This window comes from Myotis daubentonii, chromosome 12, assembly GCF_963259705.1.
Source record: "Myotis daubentonii chromosome 12, mMyoDau2.1, whole genome shotgun sequence".
Classification (NCBI taxonomy): Eukaryota; Metazoa; Chordata; class Mammalia; order Chiroptera; family Vespertilionidae; genus Myotis; species Myotis daubentonii.
In genome coordinates this window covers 45,584,367-45,594,398 of record NC_081851.1, presented here as the reverse complement: position 1 = coordinate 45,594,398, position 10,032 = coordinate 45,584,367, and the positions used below count along the sequence as shown (strand labels likewise).

The following is a 10,032-nucleotide window of genomic DNA, read 5'->3' as shown; positions in this document are numbered from 1 at the left end:
ATTGAGCTCCCAGTGAAGCCGAAGGGGCTAAGAGACAAACAGAGGCAGCAAACATCGTTACGGACTTTGTTCATAAAACTAAGCCCTTAAGAGCCAAACCTATCTCTAAACATGGTAATTTATCAAAAACAGCCCAGAGTTGCTCACAGGCAATACTGCACAGTCCTCCAACAAAACAGATTAACACGAGTCCCACCACCCTCCCCGAAAGCCTTTTCCCCCTCAAGTTGAGTCTCCTGTGTAAACATCCACTATGGTACAAAAACAGCTTTTTCATCGGCGTGGAGTGGCATTCACTTTAGAAGTTTCTGCTTCCAAAGGGAAAAGAGCAAGGAAGGAGAGAGCATAGGAGGCAGGGAGCGAGATCTGGTTTGCTTCCGAAGGGTGAAAATCCTGTCGTGGGCTATTTATCTTCCTGGGGGTTCCCCCATCCTGCCCTGGCAGCTTTTCATCCAAGAGGAACGGGTCATGCACACATCAGCTGACATTCAGAAAGTTGTGTGTCCACCCACCGCCACCGTCCCACCCACCCCAGTTATTAGAGGGTGTCATGGGAATTTGAATGTTCATGCTTCCCAAGGGCCGGTCTGGAGAAGAATCTAACTCACCCCTTGAATGCTACGTCACGCCTTACTAATCTCATGACATTTCAGCAATTCTAGTGATAGAATTCCCCGGGAAGGTCTCCTCTCCCCCATCCCAAACACCCAAGGCAGGTGAAAGCACTAAAGTGTATGTGAAAGTCCTGTCTCTGTGAGTGTGCAAGTCATACTGGGAGTAACAGCTTTGAAAGAACCACGTGCCCGTGCTCACTGCTCCACTGCTGGACCCAAAGGGCTCTCTGCTTTGGTGACTGTGTTTGAACCCCTATTGAAAATATTCCAGTAACTTCTCTCTGCCACCCCTCACCCCCCGCAACCTCCTGCCTCCAGGCTCAGATGTCTTCCTTGAGCTGATCTTACCCGAAATGTAAGTCTATCCAGGAAGAGGGAAAGAGTCGGAGGGAAAAAGGAGAAAAACCTCAGGTACTATCCCTGATTCCTTGACTCTCTTTTCCACGGGCCCTGCTCAGAAACATGCCACCTTTTAACATTTACTAGGAAGAATAGGGTGCAGAGCTGCATGTAACCTGCATCCACAACCATCTGTATGAGCCACAGGTCCACAGTCCTGACCAATTCCGTTTGACACTAATGTTACTCTACATGAGTAGAGTTCAATGAGGGTTGATATGGGATGTGACAGAGTAAATCAGAATTAGATTAAAAACAAAAGTTTAGAAACCAATGCTACACTGCAGAGCAAATGGGACTTGAAGGCAAAATTTCCCTTAACTGCCTTCAAGTCGTTTCCCCTATTAGAGTGTTTGCCTGCCACCCCCTTGCTGGCAATGCCGCAGTCACATCAGAGAGTAGAGTGTGATGCATATAGGAAGGCTTGAGATAGGCCTCTTCAGATACAATACCTATATATTTAATATATAGCAATTAACTTCTGGTCAGGAGTCTGCAGGCAGCAAGCTGCCCCAAGCAGATAGGGGGGGGGCGAGGGCCCAGAGCTGGGACAAGCACAAAAGACAGGTCCAACAACAATGCCTGCTGTCAGCAGCTGAATTATTTTTATACAGGAATTTTTATCTCTATTGTACAAACAAGTACGTGTCTGTGCAGACTTGTTAAGCAATCCACTTGTATGTAGAATAAGATTTTTTTTTTCTTCCTTGCTACCAGTCACACAGCTCCAAGATCAGAAGAAATACGTAGTCTTTGAAGCTGCTCAAATGTTTTAGTTAAAAGGACAGCAGTTGTTTTCAAAGATCCAAGAGTATCTTTATCAGAATTAAATTTTTCCTTATTGATTTTTCCCCTTAACATAACAAAAACATAACATGAGAAGGTTACGATTTATTATTAAAATTTTTTCTCAGCCTTTAAATCATTCTTCAGTAGCCAATGTTCACTCTTAAATGTAAACGGAAAAAAATTTTTTAATCTTAGGACGAGATGGAGTAGCAGAAAACCATGAGCTTTAAATTTAACATTGGTTAATGTATTGTTTTAACTGTAAAGTCAAAGACTTGGGGTGGGGGGCCAAAAGGAGGAGCAAATGCCTCATTGTGAGCTGCTCCTTAAATGTAAATAAATCATGAAATCATGGTATCCCCTGAGTGGGTAAAGGGAAATGCTTCAGATTTTTTGGGGGGGCCCAAATAGAAACTCCATATTTAAAATGTAAAAAAGATCAGGCATGACATGTAGGGCTTTGTGCTCCAGCTAAGGTAAGAATCCAAGCTACACCTTATTTCCCTAAAAATTAACAGATGTGATTTTTTTTTGCAGCTCTTTTATGCATCATTACATATCAAGAAAATGAACAACTGATGAATATAAATGTAAATGCCCTGATGCATTAGCAGAAGGCTTCCTTGTGTTTCTTAGAAAGTTCAAACAGAAAATAGAAAGGGGGGTGCACAACAGCACCTGTGTTCTTTTCAAACGCACCTTTGCAAGTTTCACAATAATTCCATTCTTCATTTTAACGGGATTTTTTAATCAGTGGACTCACCTCTATCTAAAACTAAGATCAAATTGTAGGTGTAATTGTTCATTGCCAATGCTAACAAGAGTGAAGATTCAAACAGAAACTCATTGTGAGTGACCAAAGGTCCCCAGGTATCCCCTTCATCAACATGCCTGCTCCAGGTTCCCACTGGGAATTCCCTGGCTGCCCAATTCAATCTGGTCACAGGCTGCCAACCCTATCTAGAAAAGGGTGTGCAAGGTGCTTTCTCACCTCTTTAACAGGAAGTTTAAACCTGATCATCTCACCTTTAGCGGATATGATTTGCTGTTGAACACTCTAAGAACTTGGTATTTTATCTTTCCAAAGAGATCAACAAGGAAAGAGGAGAGCAGCAGAGGGAGGGAGCGAGCCTCGTCCTTGTACTCAGCGCCCTGGCTCAGAGCAGCTACCTGTTCAGGTAAAGCTTCCAGCGGCATTGCATCAGATCCGCTCCGATCTGTCTCTGGGGTGAACCCAGAGATCAAACACTGCGGTTCCCTGTCTGCACACTTCTCCTTCGCCAGTTCCTGGCAGCTTATTTTTCCAAGTGTTTTGTTTCAGGAAACGTGTGTATTTTTCTTTGTATGTTTTGTGGATTTACCACAACTGGTTCTGACAGCTGTTGATTCTGTTAAATGAACACATTATAAAAATCCTCTTTAAAACCTCAAGCAACAATGGACTCAAAAATAATGGTAAAATATTTTAATGGAGTTCCAATTGAGAGTTGGTTAAAAATAATAATAATAATACAAATGAAGGTACAGAAGTCCTTCAAGACAGCACTAAATTTAAACTGGATGTCTGTATGTACGTGTGCGTTTGTGTGTTTAATGGAGTAAGAGGGGTGTTGCAAATCACCACAAATATTTACACTGTACACCCTTTGTTCAAATCACATACTTTTAGCAGGAGAAGCTGGAACTGTGGCTATTTAAAATTTTAAATATTCAAACGCCTGTAATTAACCATATGAAACAAATTATGTCACATTTCTCCATACCAGCACATGCAAAAAAAAAAAAAAAACATTCTGGTGGTGGGTGGGGAGGTGGCAGAGTTGGGGAGACAACTCCAGGAGGAGGAAAGGATGATGTTTTCATTTTGCTATAGATCAAAGAACAAGAATGGGAACGGTGGCATATCGAGCATTTTTACATCGCTGTCTTTCACACTGGGCTATCTAAGTTTACACAATTCCCCAGGCTAGCTGCATATTAAGCTGGCTGTGTACAGCTTTATTATGGTGCGGTGGTGGGAGAAGCATTAATATTCCGGCTCCGCATCTGACAGGGCATTTACATGCGCCCATCTGAGCGGCACCTGAGAGCTCCTCCAAGGTGCAGTCACTGTGTGCCTATTGTAAAGGCAAATGAAGCTCACCTATTCCCTGCTGGGGTCAGAAGTGACCTCACCACCCCCCCCTGCCTCAAATCCTTCCCTTGCCAACCGAACGCAATGCCATCGCAGAATGACGAATGAGCTCAGAAATAGACCCCCAGTTACGAACCCTGCAAAGAACAGCAAAAGCCTTTGCTGAAATGCTTTAAAAATGCATGGGGAGTGCAGCTGGCCAGTAAAAAAGCAGGACGACAAATTCCAGTGAACCCAATATGGACTACGTTACAGTCTAAAACTGATTAGAAATACAGTCTGATGTTTACTGGCTTCAAATTGAGTTTGGCATCAAGCATACTGGCTTTAATAATGCTGGCATTTTTTTTTATTATTATTATTTTAAATCTGCCTCTGGTCTCCAGGAGCACATGTGGAGAGCTAAAGCATTCTTATTCGTCAGGTTACATTTCCTGGAAATTAAGTTTGTGACAGAAAATGACTCTAGTAGCAATAATATGGTTCATGCTCAAATTAATTAGGTCATTGTTGTAAAAACTACACGGCAAATTACAAAGGTAAATTTACTGATATTGGCCAGAGCTCCATACCCTGCAAGCAAAGGGGAAGCAGCTGAAGGATGCTGATTTACCTGGGTAGGAGCAAGGAACAGAGGAGGGAGGGATACAATGGCCAATTTTCTATTTGTATTACAAATAAAAAATACTGGTCATTACCCATTCGATTATTGTAGTCTGAACATATTTTATGAACTTTATTAATGTCCTCTAAATTGACACAAAAAATAAAAACCTGCTTGATTAAAGATAATGTTCAAAATGGGCACTAAGTTTAAAAAAAAATTTTTTTTTAATCCTTGTAATAACAACACTGCTGACATAACCATGACCCAAATGAAATCTGAACAAGCAGAAAGGTACTAAAGATCCTTGGTGATTAAATCTCTTGCTAAAAAAGTGGCAAGGTGCCAGGCTAGGTCCAGCTTGATGCTAAGTGCTTTTTATTGCACAAAGCTGGTACTACTGTCTGTAAGAACAGACTTGGGCTTGGGGTAAATTTTGTCAAATGATTTCTTTGTGCAATAAAGGGAACGAACAGACCAACCCAAGTAGATTAAATTAACATCGAATGACACAATCTCGTTGCCTCTCCCTAGCTGTGCTACTTCGGTTAAATTTCAGATTTTCCCCCAAAGGAAAGACAAACTTTCTTCCTTTCTCCCAGACTAATGTGGGAAGCCACCATTCATCTATTCTCCTTTATTAAACACTTTCACTAAGAAATCACGAAATTCTGAAAAATGCTTCCCTCGGATGTGCATGTTTGCTGTGTGCTCCAATGTAGTCCTCCCACATCAGTCAAAGGACATTGACGCTGCAGTGTGAAATTAATGATTTTCCAGGACTCTAAAATGTGCCATTAATATGCATCCAACTCGCCTCTTCCCTGAGCTCAGGGTTTGCTGTCCTGACATTGCCGGCACGTTTCTACACCCACTTGCATTTTTCCAGCCCATGGGCAGCTCCACAATTAAATGCCACATTCACCAGGAGAAAAGGTGTGCAAAACAGATTTCAGATCCTTTAAAGTAAAACTCGCAACTTGAAACACAACAAGGAATGGGGTGATTTAAGAAATTACAGCACTGTTTTCTTAAGCTTTCAGAGAATAAACACAGAGAATGGGAGGGAAACTTTCTCCCTCTGCTCCTGTTCTAGAAGTGAATACATATTTGTGTTTCCAATAAAAGGCCATTTTTACATTAACTGTCTGTAACAGCAGGAGACAGAAAAACTCACACAATCGCCACATCACACACAGGAGGATCTTCATATCACGTGGCCCTATTCTCAAAACTATTATTTATAAAAGACAACTAGGAAAATGCACAATGCATCTTTTCTGTGTCACCGAAAGGAAACTGTCTGCAGAACTTGGGATCTTTGGCTCTTCCACCTTTTAGATTTTTCTTTTTTTTTTTTTTCCTTTTTGGCTTTCCGAAGTAAATTTAGCAGCCATGTGGGCCACTGTGTTTAATTAAGCTTTCAAAAGTCCTCTGACAATGCCAACAATTGTAAGACACTTCTGCGGCTCAATCATGCAATCACTGTGACAGTTCTATTTACAATTTGTCTTAGAGTTTCTCTGACATTGCACTTTGACAAAACATCCAAGCTGCCAGTTCACAACCTTTCTCTGTCTTATTTACAAATACAGCTTGTATGTAGGGCTCCCAGTCTCATGAACATGAGTCTTTGGGTAGTGGCCTCACAAACATAGGCTCCCAGAGAAAATCCTAGGTATTTAGTAGGAAACAATATTCTCTAGTCTGTGGATTCTGAAGGTAAATAAAATGTTCATCGGTATGTTGGGGGTTGTTGTTGTTTAGCTGCCATACTACTAAAAATTCACTTCAGCAGTCAGTGGTTTTTATTCAGAATCACACAAATAAAGAAAAATGAAAAAATAAGGAGTCGTAATACGATACTATCGTTTATAGTCTCATTTACAATTACACTGTAAAGTATACAAATACATCCTCCAGTTCAGTCTGAGCTGGCATTGGGCACAAAGAGAAAAGGCAAGTTGATTTTCTAAATTCTGAAAAGCATGAGCATGTTCTACTTGATTTACCTTTAAGTAACGTGCTAATGTATTTCTGTTCTGAATGAGTAGTTCTCCCTTCATTAGGGTATCTGTCTTACATAGTATTATCTAGATATGAAGTGTAGGCAAATAATTGTTACATACCCTGATTTAAGTGTCTCTCTTCATGATTGTAAGGAGGAAAATAAATGTTACGTATCAACAGTAGTAGACTTTACTAAATTTTGTAGGATTTGTCATATTGTCTCCCATTCTCTCTCAAAGAAAAAAAACAACAACTATGTTTATGATAGCCCAATCCTAATTTAAAGATTTCTATGTGCAACAAACCAAAACCTCAAATCTGATATGTAGGATAATATTTTTTGGCCTTTTCTATAACTGAACAGCAGTTTTACATTCACTAATCTCCAATTACTATTTCCCCATCATAAAATATGAGACTAGAAAACAAAACCAACCCTCCTATTAAAGAGCCCTGGCTGCCAGTCAAAGGCTGCTGAAATCTGATGGTGGGTATTTGACACACAAACTGATGAACTGGGCCCCACACAGTATAACCTGCTCATTTCCAGTTACATTAACACCATTTCAATGGTCTCAGTGAATCACAGTCACACAATATTTTGACTATTTGAATAAAGTGAAAAAAGCAACCTGATCAATGTATATGTGTGTAGGTAAGACGTGTACATGGGTGAAGTGCTGGGCACATACCCATCTATTCACCAGGTAAAAATTATCCTTTCTAAAAACATACTCAGCTTTGAGAGGCCTATGTACAGTCAAAATGAATATCATTTTACTGAAGATTTAAAGAACTCTATCTTATTCTCCTATTTGAAAGCCCTGAATTTTAAGCTTTATTTATCTCAGGAAGATCTGTCGCTGTTTTATTCCTGCTTCCTGCCTATAAAATGGCCCAGAGCACACAGCGAGCTCAAATCCAACTTACATCACTTTAATAAAGCCTTTCCTACACGGCGCACTTAAATGACTACCTTTTATGTGGTTGCCAAACATATTCTCCCAGAGATTCATCAATACATCTCTTTCCCAATACAGAGCGTTGCTTCTCCTTTATTTTTGTGACACGATTCAAATATCTACTGAATGATTACTCTTATTGTTTCCTTCCTCGCCATAAAAAGAGAAGCAGACTTGGAATTGTGAAGACGTGCTTGAGAGAAATGGGCTGGGAGTACACAGCTGTCTTCCAGAACTTCGCTTCAGAGGCACCTGAGGGCCAGGGCATCTTAATTTATGTGCAATAGTAGAATGTTAATTTCACCATAGGAAACTCTTAATTCATTACTGTGAATTATGAGAAGTCGTGATGCTAGCTACTGACATCTCGCTTTGAGATGTGACCATGCTATTTATGTTCAGCCAATTCCAGGGTGGGAACAGGTGATTAAACACAATGAAATGGAATCAAGGCTTTGTAATTATTCGTGCATGCAAGGTTTACCTCACCTGGGTCGAAGCACTTGGGCACCCATCATCTCAGTGAAATTATTTCATATTGGACCTATAAAATGTATTTTAAACTTGCCCTTTTTTTTTGGCTTCTCTGGGCTCTGTTATTGTACTACTTCTTGGAAAAAATAATAATAAAACCTTTATGACAACCAGAGAGTTAAGGAACATATCTTTTCTTTCCTGCATAGATTCACAATTATAACAGCAAAAAGCCTTTACTGCAGGGCCCAGCTTTCAGAGTCCTCCTCCAAGTACAGAAGCACAGAATTTTCAAGCTGGTTAATCTGAGACTGAGTAACCTATCTGGGACCTCGGTAAGAAGTGTGGTTTTAATTCTTGCTTGACAGACACTGTGTTTTGTCTTTTAAACGGGCAGCTCAATATGTAAATACGATGTTACATCACGCAAGTGTTACTCCATATTTGGTGATTTAGAAAGGCTTTGGATCTCCGAAGATGACAAATCCCCTTCCGCTTGCTCTTGCTTCATTAATCATGCCTTACACTTCTGTTCATTTTCCTTCCAGTCACAAGACAGCACATGGAAATGGTCATTGCTGTATCCTACTGGGGGGGGGGGGAGCCCCCGCGGGGGATAGAATCTTAACCTACCCGTCACATAAGCTCAACGTTGTGGATTCGAGAAAAATATTTTGTAAATGCAGCTTCTCTGGGAGCAGATTTCTCATTTCACTGAAGGAAAAGTATCTGAATACTATTGCAGGACGCATTTAAAAAGAAAGAAAGAAATGCCACGTTTGATTTTAATGACCAAATTCCAGAGGGGGAGAGAAGAAATAATATGACATTTAATCCCCTCTGGACCACTGACCTACTATAGTTCAACTTTGTGGTCAAACTAGGTCAGAGAGACCAGTTACAGTGAATCAATTGATTATATGCACTATCTTTCCTAAAACTGAACAGATCCCTTATCTTTGGGGGAGGGGACAGGAAAACAGAGGAAAGTGATCCACCGACAGGCAAGCCATTTTTGTCACCACAGAATCTGCATTCAGTTGGTCTTATGTGTTCAATCACTGTTGTTTCACACAAATGCTTTAAGGGCCACTATATAGGGTTGTGTTTATCTCTTAGAGCAGGGATGTAAGTCCCTCTGCTAGCTGTTAATTCCTTTTCCCTTGAGCTGCTGAGAAACCCACACACCTTGTTACCTCTCTGCTAAAATTAACCAAAGGAAGGAGAGCTGCTGAATGTATTGTGCCTATTTTTCTGAGAGAATTTTTATATTGTGTTACAGCAGGAACAGTGGAAGTCTGGACTGGACATTTGTAAGGGTGACATGTGGTTGTGTAAACCACAAACAAAATCAAGATACATCTGTCAAAACCACATCAGAGACAAGAGAGAGCACAGAGAAGCATTTATCATTTAGCTGAGGAGGCAGGCTGCAGGGAGCAGCCGTTCCTGTCAAACCAACCTTTTGAAATTTCCAACATGCCCTTAAACTTTTCGAGTAAGCATGTCTGTGCGCTTCAGCAACTGCCCTCTCTACTCTGGCCTGGCCAGTCGAAAATGGCATCTTAAAGTCAAGGTCAGGGTGTCATCCCACCACGGGGCTGTGTTTAATTACAGCCCCATACGGGCTGACAGCCAATATGGATCCAAGGCTAGCCCTGAAGCTCAGTTAACTCTTTCCACCCCCTCCAAAAATGCCTGTCAGCCCAGCCCACTTCGTGGAGGCCCTGAGAACCAACTGCAGCCCTGGGAGGTCTGACCAGGTGTTCTGACTCAAACAGGTCACTGGCCCAACTACAGATGCCTACGTGGCCACACTGTCTCTGACTTGTTCCCCCAGGCTAGAAAGGGACACTGGAAACTGAGCTAAGTGTAGTAAGATTCAACACTTAAAAATGAGAAGGGAAGAAAAGAAGGAAAGAAATTCAGAATCAGTAGAGCCAGAGAGAGGGTATCAGGTGTGTGTACCGATTCCACCTACATCTGACTCAGTGAAGTGGAAAATATTTATTTTTATATTGTGTCCTGGATGTCAGCAATTGGAAT

General features: G+C 41.1%; 1 protein-coding gene across 13 annotated transcripts in view; it reads right to left on the bottom strand.

Moving 5' to 3' along the window:
- Positions 1 to 10,032, bottom strand: part of BCL11A (BCL11 transcription factor A) — a 100,935-nt gene that overhangs the window by 81,743 nt on the left and 9,160 nt on the right. The gene's annotated exons all lie outside the window — the stretch shown is intronic.